Source organism: Ambystoma mexicanum, chromosome 9 (assembly GCF_040938575.1).
Source record: "Ambystoma mexicanum isolate Mex_15411 chromosome 9, UKY_AmexF1_1, whole genome shotgun sequence".
NCBI classification, from domain to species: Eukaryota; Metazoa; Chordata; class Amphibia; order Caudata; family Ambystomatidae; genus Ambystoma; species Ambystoma mexicanum.
This window is the reverse complement of record NC_090931.1, coordinates 1,508,183,807-1,508,200,377: the sequence shown is the minus strand read 5'-3', so window position 1 is coordinate 1,508,200,377 and position 16,571 is coordinate 1,508,183,807. Positions and strand designations below refer to the sequence as shown.

General features: G+C 50.2%; 1 protein-coding gene across 1 annotated transcript in view; it reads left to right on the top strand.

Moving 5' to 3' along the window:
• Positions 1–1,227: 1,227 nt before the first annotated feature.
• Positions 1,228–16,571, top strand: part of LOC138489364 (zinc finger protein 551-like) — a 71,870-nt gene continuing 56,526 nt past the window's right edge. The window contains exons 1-3 of the mRNA XM_069617082.1: positions 1,228–2,513; positions 4,253–4,305; positions 4,421–4,557. The gene's annotated coding sequence lies outside the window, so the exon portion shown is untranslated. The remainder of the gene's footprint in view (positions 2,514–4,252; positions 4,306–4,420; positions 4,558–16,571) is intronic.

Below are 16,571 nucleotides of genomic sequence, written 5' to 3'. Positions count from 1 at the left end.
GTGGTCATCTGAGTGGGATGGGAGCTGCAAGGCAGATGAGGTAGCTGCAAGCTGGTGCTAGGCCAATGTCAGGAGGAGCGCCGGGGCTGCTGTGGCATCCTTCATGCTCCCCGCATCCTCTCCTCACAATGGCGCTTCCTGGAAAATGACTGCCTCTCGCTGTGTTCCGTCTTCGCTCGAGAGCTCAGGCGCGACTTCCCACGGGGTGCGCTAGAAATGACTTCAGTGACTGGCAGCAGGGCTGTGGGTTGGTGTTGGTTCTGTGACGGGCATCCGCCCGCTTAACGTGTGCTGTACCATAGCTCTCAACCGTTTGTGTCGCAAAGGCGGGTGAAATCATCCGATTTTGTTTTTGGCGGGTGAGACGCCCATTGGAATGAATGGGCGTGCAGGAGGCTTGGCGGGTGAGTCAGCCCTTTACAAGGCGGGTGACACCCGCCAAAAGCGTGCGAGTTGAGAGCTATGGCTGTACACAAGTCTGTGGTGCACTGAGTGTCATGTGGGACTGGGGTAGGGCCAGTGCAACAACAGTGCAGTTTTGGTGGCAGCACTGGGGGGCACTAGCTGAGAAGTAGGGTGAGCCATTTTGTTCCTGGACTTCTAGGCTCCTCTGCACAGTGGCTTGTTTTCACTTCTTGAAAGTACATTGGACCATTGACGTAAGCAACCACCCCCCATGTCAAGCTGGTAGAAATCATGGGTGTGGGCAAGTCTCTAGAGGGGGCTTTAGTCCATCTACCTTGACTGATGTGGAACTGGGTACATTTGTTCTGGTTAAATGATGCTTTTGGGGGTCATATATAAGAAAGGGCCTACTGGTGAGAAAAGTAATGTGCTTGCAAGGTCAGGCTGGCTGCAGCCCGGGCTAAGCTGTGTGTGTGTCCCAGCCATAGCGTGGAAATGGGGGTGCTGCGGGAGCAGTGCTGATTTTAAATGTGGCTCCCTTTTTTAGACACTTTGCATACAAGGTAAGCACTTTAAAACGAAACGAACTGCTCTATAGCATATATGTGTATTACACTTGCACCTCATTTTCAGTTCATGTCCGTGAAAAGTAGCCCAAAATACCCCCAAAAACCTCCAACCCGAAACATCCCGTAATTGCTCGCACAAATAGACTGTAAGTAGGCCAATTGTTGGGGAAATAGCCCAATCCGGCAGGTCCCGATTCTGCGCATGTGTCGGAGATCAGTGTCGCGTGTTCCGGTGTCTCGTGATACCCGCGCCTCCAAAGCAGCTTCCGTGAACAGCTGGGATCCCTCCCACCGGACACTTCTGCAAGACAGCCCTGGAGAAGAATCCATCCCCGATCACTAGGGTGAAATCCTTCCAAGATCATTGCAGAGGAATCCACCCAAGATCACAGGGGGAACTACATCCGGGATCACTGGGGAGAAATCCACCCAAGATCACTGGAGGGAAATCCACTCAAGATTACTGGAGGGAAATCCACCTAAGATCACTGGAGAAGAATCCATCCCCGATCACTAGGGTGAAATCCTTCCAAGATCATTGCAGAGGAATCCACCCAAGATCACAGGGGGAACTACATCCGGGATCACTGGGGAGAAATCCACCCAAGATCACTGGAGGGAAATCCACTCAAGATTACTGGAGGGAAATCCACCTAAGATCACTGGAGAAGAATCCATCCCCGATCACTAGGGTGAAATCTTTCCAAGATCATTGCAGAGGAATCCACTCAAGATCACAGGGGGAACTACATCCGGGATCACTGGGGAGAAATACACCATAGCTCTCAACCATTTATGTCGCAAAGGCGGGTGAAAACACCCGATTTTATTTTTGGCGGGTGAGTGGCCCATTGAAACGAATGGGCGTGCATGAGGCTTGGCGGGTGAGTCAGCTGTTTACAAGGCGGGTGACACCCGCCAAAAGCGTGTGAGTTGAGAGCTATGAATACACCCAAGATCACTGGAGGGAAATCCACCTAAGATCACTGGAGAAGAATCCATCCCCGATCACTAGGGTGAAATCTTTCCAAGATCATTGCAGAGGAATCCACTCAAGATCACAGGGGGAACTACATCCGGGATCACTGGGGAGAAATACACCCAAGATCACGGGAGAGGAATCCACTCAAGATTACTGGAGGGAAATCCACCTAAGATCACTGGAGAGGAATCCAGCCAAGATCACAGAGGAGACTACATTCGTGATCCCTGGAGATAAATCCACCGAAGATCACAGGGGGCACTAAATACGTGATCACTGGAGAGAAATCCACCCAAGATCACAGGGGGAACTACATCCGGGATCACTGGGGAGAAATACACACAAGATCACAGGAGAGGAATCCACTCAAGATCACTGGAGGGAAATCCACCCGAGATCACTGGAGAGGAATCCACCCAAGATCACTGGTGGGAAATCACCCCAGACCACTGGAGAGGAATCCAGCCAAGATCACAGGGGAAACTACATGCGTGATCCCTGGAGATAAATCCACCGAAGATCACTGGAAGGAAGTGGCTGGGCAAGAGCCAGGTCATGTGAGTTGCATTCTCTGTTGTTTTCATGTGGTCGAGAGTCATGAGGCTCACCTTAAGCAACTCCAGGTATTTTAGTCAGTACTGCTTTGGCTTCTGGGAGTTGTAGTCTCACTTCTCCCATTATAAATGGTCCTTTAAGTGTCAGCATTCCCAGCATGCAGCCTGCTGTCATTTAAGCAAACAGGGCTGTGCAAAGGTGTATTTTGTTTCATGGGGCCTTCTGCCAGGCATGCAGAGCTTATAATTGTATTTTTGGAAGATAAATCTGAATGCTTATATCAGAAACACTGCGCATAATGAATAAGAATGGTGAGATGCGCAATACCTTAGCAGGGTGATTCACAATCATAGTGAATAGTGAGCAGCTGATGGGGGTGGCTCAAGAGGAAAGTACACGTTTTGACAGTGCACCATATACATCATTTACACTTATTTACACTCCTGTGCAATGGGGGGAGAGGCCGGGGAGTGGGAGAAAGGGATGATGCCACTGTAGCAAATCTGCAGTCTCCTGCAACTCCCGGGAGTCTCCAGCAACGAAGCACCACCTCCCGCACCTCTGAGACAGACTGCCAGGCCCTCTGCTGCCTTAGAAAATCTCCCAGACCCCCAGCACCCACCACAGGGCCCATCTGCACCCTCTTCACTTCCCCAGCACCCGCCACTGAGCCCATCTGCATCCCCTACACTTCCCCAGCTCCCGCCACAGAGCCCATATGCCCCCCCTTTACTTCCCCAGCACCCACCACAGAGCCCAACAGCACCCCCCTACACTTCCACAGAGCCTATCTGCCTCCCCTTTACTTCCCCAGCACCCACCACAGAGCCAAACTGCACCCCACTACACTTCCCCAGCACCCTCCACAGAGCCCATCTGCCTACCCTTCACTTCCCCAGCACCCGCCACAGAGCCCATCTGCATCCCATTCACTTCCCCAGCACCCACTCCAGAGCCCATCTGCATCCCCTTCACTTCCCCAGCACCCGCCACAGAGCCCATCTGCATCCCATTCACTTCCCCAGTGCCCATCTGCATCCCATTCACTTCCCCAGCACCCACTCCAGAGCCCATCTGCATCCCATTCACTTCCCCAGTGCCCATCTGCATCCCATTCACTTCCCCAGCACCCACTCCAGAGCCCATCTGCATCCCCTTCAATTCCCCAGCACCCGCCACAACCCCATCTGCACCCCCTTTATTTCCCCAGCACACGCCACAGACCCCTTTCTTCATCCCCTTCACTTCCTCAGCACCCGACAGAGCCTATCTGCACCCCTTTCACTACCTCAGCACCCGCCACAGAGCCCATCTGCATCCCCTTCACTTCCCCAGCACCTGCCACAGCGCCCATCTGCACCCCGTTCACTTCCCCAGCACCCGCCACAGAGCCCATCTGTATCCCCGTCACTTCCCCAGCACCTGACACAGATCCCATATGCATCTCCTTCACTTCTCCAACGCCCGCCCCAGCGCCCATCTGCATTCTCTTAACTTCCACAGCACCCGCCAGAGAGCCCATATGCCTCCCCTTCACTTCTCCAGCACCCGCAACAGCACCCATCTGCACCCCCTTCAGCTCACCAGCACAGGTACCACAGCATCCCGCTACTTCCAAGCGGTCCCTACAATTTGTTAAATACCAGTCATTATTCGCAGGTAATTCAATGATCTCGCCCACTAGATTAGTAATGTCAACTAATCTGTACTGATTACTAAAACTATTGCTTGTGTGTTGCAGATGTCATACTCTTCCGGAATTCTTCTGTGACGTGCATCAGTTCACAATGCACAGTAAGTTCCCATCACCAGGGTTTTTTAAGAAATCAACTAGTATTAATGCCTGATTCCAATATGCCCTGGATATAGAACCCAGCACTTATAGATTCATGTCTGTCCTTCCTTTCAGAATTAGACCACAGGATATCCCATTGAATGAAACACCATTTTCATTTCATGTCCTGATGAAGACCGATGTAACCACAGCACCTTCCAGCTGCTATACAGGCCGAAACACAGTGGTCTTGACAACCCAACAACAACACGGTATTTAACTCCAACACTGTATAATTAGCTGACTTATAGATCAATTACCACATATATACAGCCCCAAGATAATACAAAGGGACCGCTCTACATAGACATAAGTCACTTTTTGTAGATCAATTTGAACAGCTTTTTTTTTTCAATTAAACATTTTATTGGGTTATTTCGAAGTAGACACACATTGGGCCTCATTACAATCTTGGCGGAATGGGTTAACGGGTGCCGCTAATGGATGTGGACCCGTTAAACCCATTCCGCCTGATTACGAGGTCCCCTCGCGGGCCCCGGTAAAGACGCCTGGTAAACCGTGTGTCGTTACCGGGTCCCGCGAGGGGACCAGGGAGCTAACAAAGGGCCAGTCGTAATCGGCCCGTTGTTAGCTCCCTGCACACATTCCCATTGAGCCCTATCGGGGCTCGATTGGGAATGGGGGAAGGTCCGGGCCTGGGTTCCCTGAGGGAGAAATTACCGGGCCCTCCAAACTCGGAATGGCCCAGTAATTCCCCATTCAGGGAACCCGGACCCGGTTTTGGAGGCAGCCATGCCGCCAATAGCGGCATGGCTACTGCCAAAGCCGTAATGAGGCCCATTGACAGTAGCATAGCCTATTGCAACAATACGAACACTATAAAGTGGCCAGATGCAGAAATACACGGCATGAGTCATTGCACCCTCCTCGTTCCCCTCAGCCTTCTATTCGGCTCAGCCTTGTAGCCATTGGGTTAATGGAGGTCTTCTGTTAAGGCCCGGGAATTGTTCTGAATAATCCATGAAGGGTGCCCAGGTGTTTAGAAAGTAGTTCAAGTTTCCTGTGCGGATGGCTGTAACCTTTTCAGCAACAGCAATTTCCCAACACTTAAACCACCACAGTGGGACCGAGGGGCCTTCAGAGTGTTTCAAAAGCCGAGCTATTGCTACTTTAGCCGCTAACAGGAGATGTGTGCAGAGCCGAGAGATCCACCCTGTTAGGGGGAATTCCCCTACCCTTGTTTCCCCCAAGAGTATAATTCCAGTATCCCAGGGGAATGCCAATCCGGTGATTGCCTTTATGTGGTTTGTCACATCCCGGTAGTATATCTCTGCTTTAGGACAGGACCACACCAAATAGAATCGAGTGCTCTTGGATGTACATCCTCTCCAGCAGTTTGGGGGAATTTCAGGGTTGGATTTATTCAGTTGGGCTGGGGTGACATAGTACCTGTAACAGAGCTTATATCCTCCTTCCCTGTTTGTAATGCATTGCATGCTCTTGTGTAGCCTCCCCCATATTTTTCCCCATTCTTCCACCTCAATCTCCCGGCCTAGGTCCCGCTCCCAGTCAAGCATGTACTTTTCTTTTTTCCCCAGATCCGATCTGTGCAGAAGGCGATAGAGAGTTGAGATCCTGCCCCTGGGAGCTGCTGATGTTAAGGATAGTTCCAGCGCAGTTAGATCTCTAGCCCCTCTCTCCCTAACCTTTTTGTGAGAGACCCAGTGTCAGAGCTGGGAGTAGTGGAACCACTATGCCTCCCCCACCCCAAATTTCTCTGTGCATCGTTATGGGCGATTCTCTGTTTCAAACGTTATGGGCGAGCCCTCTTCTAGGAAGTCTGACAGCTTTTTCAGTCCTCTCTCCTTCCACGGTGTGAAGCTGCGTGGGGGATTACCTGTGGTAAATTCAGAGTTATTCCAAATAAGAATAAGCAGCCCCTAGAGCCTCTGCAGCCACATTTCTGCGCCACCGTCTTACAGCAGCTAACAGTAGCTATTGTGGCAGTGAGGTGGCCCTGGTTTGTCTGGACTCTGATAGAAGGTAGGTGGGGGAGCCCCGATGGGGGGACCGGACTCCAGGCCTCCTCAAGCTGCTTCCATAATGGCTGTTTGGCGGATTGAGTCCATGTGTACGCTTGGGATAGTTGCGCTGCAAGCGCGTATCTAGTCACATCCGGGACCCCCAGTCCTCCCGTGACCCTCCCTCGAAGCATTATTTTCCTAGCTATTCTGGGGTTCTCCCCCCCAGACGAATTATAGTATATTTCTCTCTAGTATGCGCAATTCGCTCGCTGCGATGTTTACCGGGAGTGCCGTGCATTGGTATAGCAATCTAGGGTGAAGATTCATTTTTATAGCAGCAATTCGCCAGAACCAGGAGGTTTCTTGGTTCTCCCAATGCTGTAGGTCTCTCCAGAAGTCGTCCCATAGCCGAGGGAAGTTGCTTCGGTACAAGCGAGAAGTGTCATTGGGAATCTGCGCCCGAGGTATTCAATCTCGGACCCTGCCCAGGGGATTGGTAAACTGGGGCCAAGCTCTGTCTTTTGCATTTTGGTGAGATTCATTGCCAGCGCCGATGATTTGCCCAGATTGATCTTAAACCCAGAGACGCGCCCGAATTCCCCAATCTCCTCCCATAGGGGACCCAGGAATGTGTTTGGTTTAGTCAAGGTTAACAATACATCTCTAGATTTAAGTTGGCCAGAGTTGGAGGTAGCAGTTTCCAAGTCAACGCAGCCCAACTGTGGAACTCGCTACCCTCTCCACTAAGATTAGATCACTCGTACCAAAACATCCGTCGGAGCATAATAAATTGACTTAAAGACGCTGACTTCTAGGTCGGCCTATGACACCCAGACTAAGTGGCCTACCATCCTGCAAATATCCTAGCTGGTCATATTACTGACGGTTTCCTACACCTTACAGACTACCACCTATGAACAACGACTCTCCCAAGTTCCCATGTGCCTGTTCTCAGCCCTTATTCTGAATCACATGTTTGTATATATCCTGTATGTGTATAATTTGCCTGTGTGTAACTAAATTGCATTATGTAAGTGTCTATTTTCATGTGTAACTAAGCTGTAAATGTTCTTATGCAGTGTGCCCTAATACCTACCGGTCTGGTGCGCAATACAAGTAATAAAACAAACAAACAAACAATCGTCCGCATATAGTGCAATCTTATATTCATGATTTCCCACTGTGAGTCTCTTTAGTTTTGGGTTGCTCCAAATCCTAATGGCAAAGGGGTCCATTGATAAAGCAAAATCAGTGGTGATAGGCGGCAACCCTGCCTAGTTCCCATGTTATTGTTATTTTCTTGGATATGACGCTGTTAACCCGTAGTTGCGTGGTGGGGTTCTGGTAGTTAGTCATTATCCACTTTGTAAAATTTGGCCCGAACCCAAAATGTGTGAGCACCTCGCCAATATAACCCCAGTCCACCAGATCAAAAGCTTTGTGTGCATCTAAAGACAGAACCCCCATGCTCTCCCCATCCTATGGGGGCTTTCTATAATATCTATGGTCCGTCTGATGTTATCTTGGGTCCCCCGCCCTGGGATGAAACCCGTCTGATCGCGGGGTATAATGTCCAGGAGAAACCCTTTTAGCCTGGTCGCTAGGGCTTTTGAAAGTATTTTCCCATCGTTACTCATAAGAGTAATTGGTCTGTAGGATCTTTCCCCGGCTTGTGGACATTTGCGTGTAGGTTTTATAAAAGTTTGCGGTAAACCCGTCAGGCCCCAGTGGGGTGCTCTTCAAGGACTTAATGGCCTCAACTATTTCCTCTGTTGTGATTGGATTTTCAAGGGCTGACAGGTGGGCTTCAGTGTGGGGGCCGCTGGAGAGTAAGTATGCGGGCAATTCATCAGGGGCTGAGGGCGGTCCGGCCATTATAGCTTTGTGGTGGTCTACCGGCTCTGCCAGCTTCTCCGCCTCCGTATGTCGAGCTCTACCATCAGCACATATAAGGCACGATATGTTATTCCTGCTATGTATCTTTTTAAGCTGGTGTGCCAGTATTTGGTTTGCTTTGTTGCCTTTACTATAGTAAAATTGCTTTGTGAAAGCTAGTGATTTGGCAGAGCGATCAGCCCAGTGCAATCTAAGTGCGGTTTTGACTTTCATTAAGGCCCTCTCTATTTTCCGTGACCTATGGGATTATAACTCTTTATGCAAGACTGACACCTCTTCCTCTAATTTTGCCACCTCCAATCTCGACGTCCGACTCTGCTCCGCTCCTGCACTGATGAGTGTACCTCTCACTACTGCCTTCATGGTGTCCCAGATAGTAGCTATGGCTGTATCGGAAGTGGTGTTTTCAGCAAATTAGTTAGTGAGCATCTCACCGGTTTCTCTTCTGACACTAGAAGGACAGGGTCATATAGTTTCCAAAACGTTGAGGAGGTTGAGTAGAGCCTTTTATGCTAAGTATTGCTGAAACTGGGGCATGGTCAGAGATCATTTGGGTGAGAATCTCCACACTGTCCAGGCATGGGTAGATATCGCTTGAGACTAGTACAAGGTCTATACGTGAGAAACCCCTGTATGAGTACTGAGTGTAGCCCCTTGCCCCGGCGCTGGCCAGTCTCCATGCATCTACAGTTTCCGTTGCTCTAAGGGGCCTAGCGAAAGACAGAGCTTGGTTGTAGTCTGTTTTAGTTGGGGGGAGAGTTTTGTCCTATAATGAGAACCCCCTCAGTGAAAGCGAGGATGGTAGGAATCAGGTTGGTTATGAACTTGTCCTGGGCACAGTTAGGACAACAGATTGAGGCTATGGTAATAGGGCGTTCTACCAACCGTCCCCTCACTAGAAGAAATCTCCCGTTGGTGTCTCTTCTAACTGTGATTCTAGATAGGGAGACCCTATCACTCAGAAGGATAGTTACTCCCCTTTTCTTTGACCCGGATGCGGCAAATAATGCCTTTTTGTATCTCTTAAATCTAATACGCCTTTCATCGGCTTACAGCAGATGAGTCTCCTGAAGGAGAACAATATCCCCCGATGATAGCCCGAGCTTGTGCTCCAAGGATCTATGCTTCCCCGGATAGTTAAGACCCTGGACATTCCATGCGAGGAGTTTGAGTGTGCTTACATCATCCAGCCCCATGAGATAAGGTAGTGAGTTTGGCTTCGGATAGTGTCGTACTGGCCATGTTGTGTGCTGCTGTAGGGTCAATGCCCTAGCACCGTGTTTCTAGGATGGAAATTGCTGTTAGTGTGTTGTGTTTTTCCCCAGCATGAGAGATGAGAGGAGGAGTAGCTCCCACCCAAATAGAATAAACCCCACCCCTTTCCCTTCTCCCCTCCCCAAATTCCCCCCGACCCCAAACTTGTAATCCAACTTTCCCAACGGGGCAACTGGAAGAGCTCCAACAACGAGCTCAGATGGCCAACTGAGCCCAACGTGTCAACAGCTGGACACAGCAACCGCCCGAAGACAGTGTGATATAGACTTGGTGAGCGGGATATTTTTGCTTCATTGATATTGATATTGATATTTTATTTCTATCGCGCTCGTACACAAGTGTTTCAGAATGCGACAAGGCAAGGGAGGGGAACAGGGGAGAACAAAACATCGATCTTACTAGGCCCAGTGACATTGAGAATGCGTAGGTGCATGGGAGAGAGGGAGGGGAAAAGTGCATGGAAGGGGGAGAAGTGTAAAGTGCAAAACAAAGGAGAACAGATAAATAATAAATAAATAAATAATAAAGGCAACAAACAGTGGTAAGGCAGCTAGCAATTGGCAGGTCTGGAACTCCCATAGGGCCTACCAATGGGGGGCTGCACTTTGCAACGATCCACTAAAGGTCTAATGTAGGAGACCACAGAGAGATCACACTGCAGAGGAACGGTCTCCAGTGGGAAGGGGTGACCGCCACATACCTATATCAAAGGGCCAATACCTCCTCTTTGGCATTGCCAACACTGCGGATGTTGCCAGCTAGGAAAGGGGAACGAGAGGCTGCCACTTCTCCCCCCTACACTCGGCAGAGATTCACACAGATTGGGCGCTCAGCAATAGACACTGGAAGGTACAATATATTCAGACTACCTGGAACCTAACTCAACGGATATGTCCAAATCAAGCAAAGGGGGCAAACACCAAGCATTACTACATTTTGACACGCCTGCACCAGCTAAAACCTGCAGACCAATGGAGAACTCTCTCAAAGCTTGCCCCCAGGCTCCACCCCATGACCCGGCGGAGCGTTTCAGGAGATCAAAGAGATGTTCACCGAGCTCCAATCTAGTATTAAATCCTTAGATGGGAAACTCGACTCACTATTTTTTTTTTACTTTGTTTTTATTGACATTATACAGATAAGGGAGGGTGCACGAGCAGTCCCTGCCAACAATACAATAAGCAAACATAAATGTCAGTATTTTTATATTTTATTCCCCTCCCTCCCCACCCCCCCAACTTTTCAACATAACAAGTTTTAAGGTTTTGCAGGTTATAGAAGCTGCAGGGAGAACGTTCAAACATCATTGTGTTATTTGTCATACACTTTGACATAGTAGGGTCGGATTGGTTCCAAGCAGTCTGGGGGCCGAACTTGGTCACTGGGGCCGGTGGTGGGATGGGTAAAATGGATATGTAATAGGTCGTGTTTTACAGACGCATCGAAATGCAGTCATCATGAAGGAGAACTGCGGTCCATTCCTGCGCAAATTCCGGCACGGTATCATTTTTTATTGCTGTAAGCTTTTCATAGGTGAAAATAGACCTTAATTTGCAAAGCCACTCCTCCTTGGACGGCGCTAGAGCGCTTTTCCACTTTTGGGCTAGTGCTAACCTCCCCGCCCTCAACATGGCCCCGATGACCCTCAGGAATGCATTCTGTTCAGTCTCCGGCATGGGAGTGCACAGGAGGATTTCCAGTGGGAGTTGAGACGGGCAGTACCCTTCTATATCCTTAATCCAGCTGAGCAGTTCCGACCAGTACACCTGAATGACCGGACAACCCCACCACATATGGAACCATGTGCCCCTTTGTTGACACTTCCTAGGGCAGAAGGGGGATACCTCTTCAAACATTTTGGACAGGGTGGACGGGGGGCGGTGCCATGAATGGAGTATCTTGAAGCTATGTTCCATGGCAGCGGTATACAGTGAACCCGTGAATATAGATTTGAAAATTGCCCTTCATGTGTGGTCATCCAGCGTCATACCCAGCCTTTCTTCCCATATTCGTTTAAAGGGTTGTCTACCCTCCAAGTTAGCCGTTATCAATGTGCTATAAAACTTAGATAGGGAGCCCTTCCGGGAGGTGCTTTTGGCTAGGACATTTTCAAAAGGGGTGAGGGGACGTTTAAAGTTGTCAGCCCACCGGGGGTGAGTCAAAATTCCCTTCAAGTGCAAATATTCGAAGATTGAGGGTGGATTGTCGCCCAGTGCCTCAGTCAGTTGATCGTATTCTATGAAGCCCTCTTCACGAGAGAGTTGGGCAATCCTCTCCAAACCCATGTCTGACCATGCTTGGGTATCTCGGAAGCCTCTGGTGTCTAGGTTGACGGGGGGGGGGCCCACAGTGATGTTAAAGGGGACGGCCAGGATGACAGCATTTTGTTATCTTTATTCGGTTTCCAGGAAGCCCAGAGGACCGCTAAAGTAGGGTGCGTTCTGAGGTGGGAGGGGATGGCTTTAGGGGGGGCCCATAATAGGTCTCTAACTTTTTTTTCGGGTAGGTGTGGGTGTCCTCAATGTATGTCCAGTACGTCCTTATGTCATCTCTCATGTGCTCCAGCATCACCCGGAGCTGGGATGCTTTGTGGTATAGTCTAAAGTCTGGGAGGCCGAATCCGCCGTGAGACTTTGGAAGCGTCAGGGTAGAGAACTTGACTCTCGCTCTTTTCCCGTCCCATATAAACTGAAGGACTTGGGACTGCAAAACTTCGAAGAAAGCATCGGGGATCTCCACAGGGAGGGTTGCAAAGAGGTACAATAGGCGGGGTAAGATGTTCATTTTAACCGTAACCATACGCCCGAACCAAGAGAGTGTAAGAGGCGCCCATCGTTTGAGGTCGCTGCTAATCTTAGCCAAAATCCCCGGGAAGTTGCACTGGTAGAGTTGTGAAAGGTCCCTAGGAATGCAAGTGCCCAGGTACTTAGTGGATACTCGCTCTAGTCTTACTCCCAATATTTCAGAGTTACCCCCAATATCGTGGTCCCCGGGACCCATAGGCATAATACTAGACTTGGACGTGTTTACTTTAAGCCGCGAAAAGGCACCATAGTAGTTTATAAGATCAAACAATCTGGGTTGAGAGACCTGGAGGTTGGTCAGGTAGCCCAAGATATCGTCTGCAAACAGGGAGAGTTTGAAGTCGCAATCGTCACAGCTTATCCCTGTGATTTCTTGGTCAGCCCTGATCGCTATGGCCAGGGGTTCCATTGCCAAAGCATATAAGAGGGGTGACAAGGGACAGCCCGGACAAGTTCCTCTAGATAGGGCCAAGGGTTCCGATGTGCCGCCATTGACCAAAACTCTTGCTATGGGGCCGTTATATAGTGCTGAGACCCACCCACAAAAATTGTTCCCCAGACCCATTTTCCGGAGAACTTTACCCATATAAGGCCATTCGACACGGTCAAAGGCCTTTTCAGAGTCTAACGAAAGCAAATAGCCCTCCACCCCCTGCCTCGAAGCCTCGTACATGAGGTCCAGGGTCTTCCGTATGTTGTCCGAACCCTGGCGTCCCGGAATAAAGCCTACCTGATCTCCATGTAGTAGGGAGAGGAGGAGTTTCGCCAGTCTATTTGCTAAAAGTTTGGCCAAGATCTTAACGTCAACGTTGAGAAGGGATATAGGGCGATATGATTGACACTGGGAGGGATCCTTCCCCTCTTTGGGGAGTACTACTATCAGCGCGGACATCATCGAAGGTGGGAGGGAGCCCTGTTCCAGTGCTGAGTTGAACATCTTGGCCATAAACGGGGCTAGCGTTGACCGATAGGTCTTGTAAAACCTGACTGTATACCCATCATCCCCTGGGGCTGTTCCACTCTTCAAAGAGGATATGGTGTCTATTATCTCCTGCGGGGTTACGGGGAGTTCTAGTATATTTGCTTTATCGGGTGAGAGGCCGGGAATCGGGAGGGAGTCCAGGAAGTTGTCAATCTCGGTTCCGTCCCCTGCCTATTCCGAGCAATACAGGTGCTCATAGTATTGCCAGAATTGTTCAGCTATTTTACTGTCTCTTACCGTCGATTCCCCTTCAGGGGAACGGATGGAATTCACCCTCCTACTATTTCTGAGCTCGCGAAGCTTCCAAGCCAATATCTTATCCGCTTTTTCCCCTTTTTCCATATATTTTTGTTTCAGGAAGGAGAGCTTCCTTTCCGTTTGTCCCACCTGGAGGTCTGCCAACTTTGAGCGCAGCCTTTGGAGCTCCTCCCACTTTCCGGGGAACATCTGCGTTTTCAATTTTCCCCCTGGTTGGATAGCATCTATTTTTTCCCTCAATGCTTTCTCCTCATGGCCTCTCTCCCTCTTTTTCCTCAAACCTGTCTCAATAAGAATGCCCTGCTGCCTCCCAGACTCCCATGACACCGACCTCCCCATTGTCATTTATGGTGAAGTACTCTTCTATGGCCATTAGGAGAGATTGGCGTACTTCCTTATCGTGCAGAAGGAGGTCATTGCACCTCCACAGGGACCCGGATGCAGGGGCGGGGGGAATGCCCATTTTTATTCTAACCAAGTCGTGGTCCGTCCATGGAACAACCTCCACCCCCGAGTCTGTGACCTCTCCCCGAAGCGTGGAGTCAACCAGGATATAATCAATACGGGAAAATGTAGCATGTGGCTTTGAGAAAAAGGTGAAGTCAGGATCACGGCCTTGCTTAGTGGAGTGTGTGTCGCTCAAGCCCAGTTCCCCGTTAACTTCTTGGAAGACTTCAGCCAATTTTTTATGGAATCGCAGGTAAGGACATGGATTGACCGACCTCCTATCTCGTTCGGGGCAGAGAACCATGTTGAAATCCCCACCCACCAATAGAGTGCCCTCGGAAAATGCTATGATTTTCTCTTTCATCCTTTCCCAGAAGCTGTCCTGCGCCTCATTTGGGGCATATACACAAACCAAGGTAAACAACCGGCCCCTCACCTCCCCCTTGACCATGATATATCGTCCTTCCGGGTTAGACCTCTGAGCTTTGAACACAAAATGGGCCCCGGGAGAGACCAGTAGGGCAACTCCGCGTTTCTTTGCATGAAAGGACGCTACATACACCTGGTCAATGTTTTTAGCCCTTAGCTTTGGTTCTTTGCCCCGGACCCAATGTGTTTCTTGTACGAATAGGAAATTGAGCCGGAGCCTTGAAAATTCTCTCACCAACAATGACCTCTTAGTAGGAGAGTTGAGCCCCCGTACGTTTAACGACCCCACTGTCAAAAATTGGAATGAATCATCCATCATAGCGATGGTAAAAGCTCATGGCTCCCTCCGTGGAGCAACAAATTACAGTGCTCCCGCAATACTTCTGCACACTGCTGCAGTCAAAAAACAATTCTAAAGTTACAGAATAAACCAGAAAACTTGGCTTGTCGCAACTAAATCCCCAAAGAACAAACCCCCACTTTTCCCTCCACCCTCCCCCCTCCCTCCTGAACGCCTGGTGATCCAGCGGCTTCATCCTGTCGCTGAGCCAGGCCACCGTTGTCTTCCCCCCTCCGGGCTCTTGAACTGTTCAAAAACAACAACCTGAGCCTCCCCACCCCCCTGTCGCCTTCAGATTATGAACAATTACCGTGCTTCCCCATTCAGAGTCATGTACAAACTTGGTCATGAAGCTTCCCGGGGCACCTCAAGTGTTAGGCTGGCCAGGGGATATCGGAGCCACTCTTCTAAATTTCCTGTGGCCTCGAACTTTACGCCTCTCCTGTGGAGCCTTTGTCCCCCCGGGGCCAACCGGAGCTCTCTCGCGCTCTTGCTCTCCCACCTCCATGTTTGGTTCATCCAGAAGTTCCCCCGACACCCTACGAATATCATCCTCCGTGACCAGGGCGTACTTGTATCCTTCCAGCTCGAAGGAGAGTGAAAATGGGTATCCCCACCTGTATCGGACCCCCCTGGCCCGGAGCATTTTCGTCAGCGGTGAGCAGAGTCGACGTCTTGCCAGGGTAAAGGCAGACAGATCTTGATACACCGAGATCCGGGCCCCCTCCCAATCAACCGGACCCCTCTTGCGTGCTAGTTCAAGGATTTTGCTTTTCTCTGTGAAATAGTGGAATCGTACGAGAATGGATCTGGGGCCTCTGTTGGCTGCACCCACTCTATGAGCTCTGTCAATAGTTGGTTCAGTCGTGTTCGCGCCTTCGAAAAGTGATCCCACCACAGCATTAACAGCTTTGATAATGTCCATTTGCGTTTCGCCCTCACGCTCAGGGAAGCCCAAAAAACGCAGGTTACAGCGGCGTTCCCTATTCTCTAAGTCGTCGAGTTTTAGGGAGCATTTCTCTTCCCTCCTCTCGAGCTCCGATAGGCGCATGTCGAATTGCGTCGCAAAAATGTCATTCGAGGCCGTGTTGTTTTTGAGCGTTTGGACCCTGTCCTCTATATTATCCATCTTTTTGTCCAGGTTGTCCAGCCGTACTGCTATGTCCGCTCTGAAGCCCCTGATTTCCTCCAGGAGGGCAGCCATGCCTTTGGTGACTGTGCTAGTATCAGATAGTTCCTGATATGTCGGGGCCGCCATCACAGGGCGAGTTGGTGAGCCTGGGGGCAAGCGTCGAAGTCTTTGCAGGGATTCCTTCCAGTTCATAGGCCCCCCCAGACCATTTCCACGAGATCTCCACCTGAATGCCCCTGGTCTAGTGGGCAGCACCGCCGGGTCACCAAACAACACTGAAGGGAGGGCAGTGAGGGGACTTCTCTGTATGCGGCCCCAACTTTGTACTCACTGTTAGGGCGGGGGGTTGCCCGAGCCGAATCTCCAGGCCCAGTTGTAAATCAGGTCACCTCTGCACAAGCGGTCCTTGTGGTAACTCGACTCACTTACCTGCAAAGTTGACCATATGCAGGTTTGCCTAGACAAACATAGCGAGAGGTTGGACGAAGCAGAAAGGAGAGTGTCTGAGGTAGAGGATATGTCTGCCTCTGTCACCAGAGAGATGACGGGAGTGAAAAGAGCATTGAAAGAACCTATCGATAAGCAAGATGATCTAGAGTCCAGATCAAGGAGGAATAACCTGAGGATCCTCAGAATTCCGGAGTCGACCGACCAGAGGAAGATGGAGTCTTTAGTGGA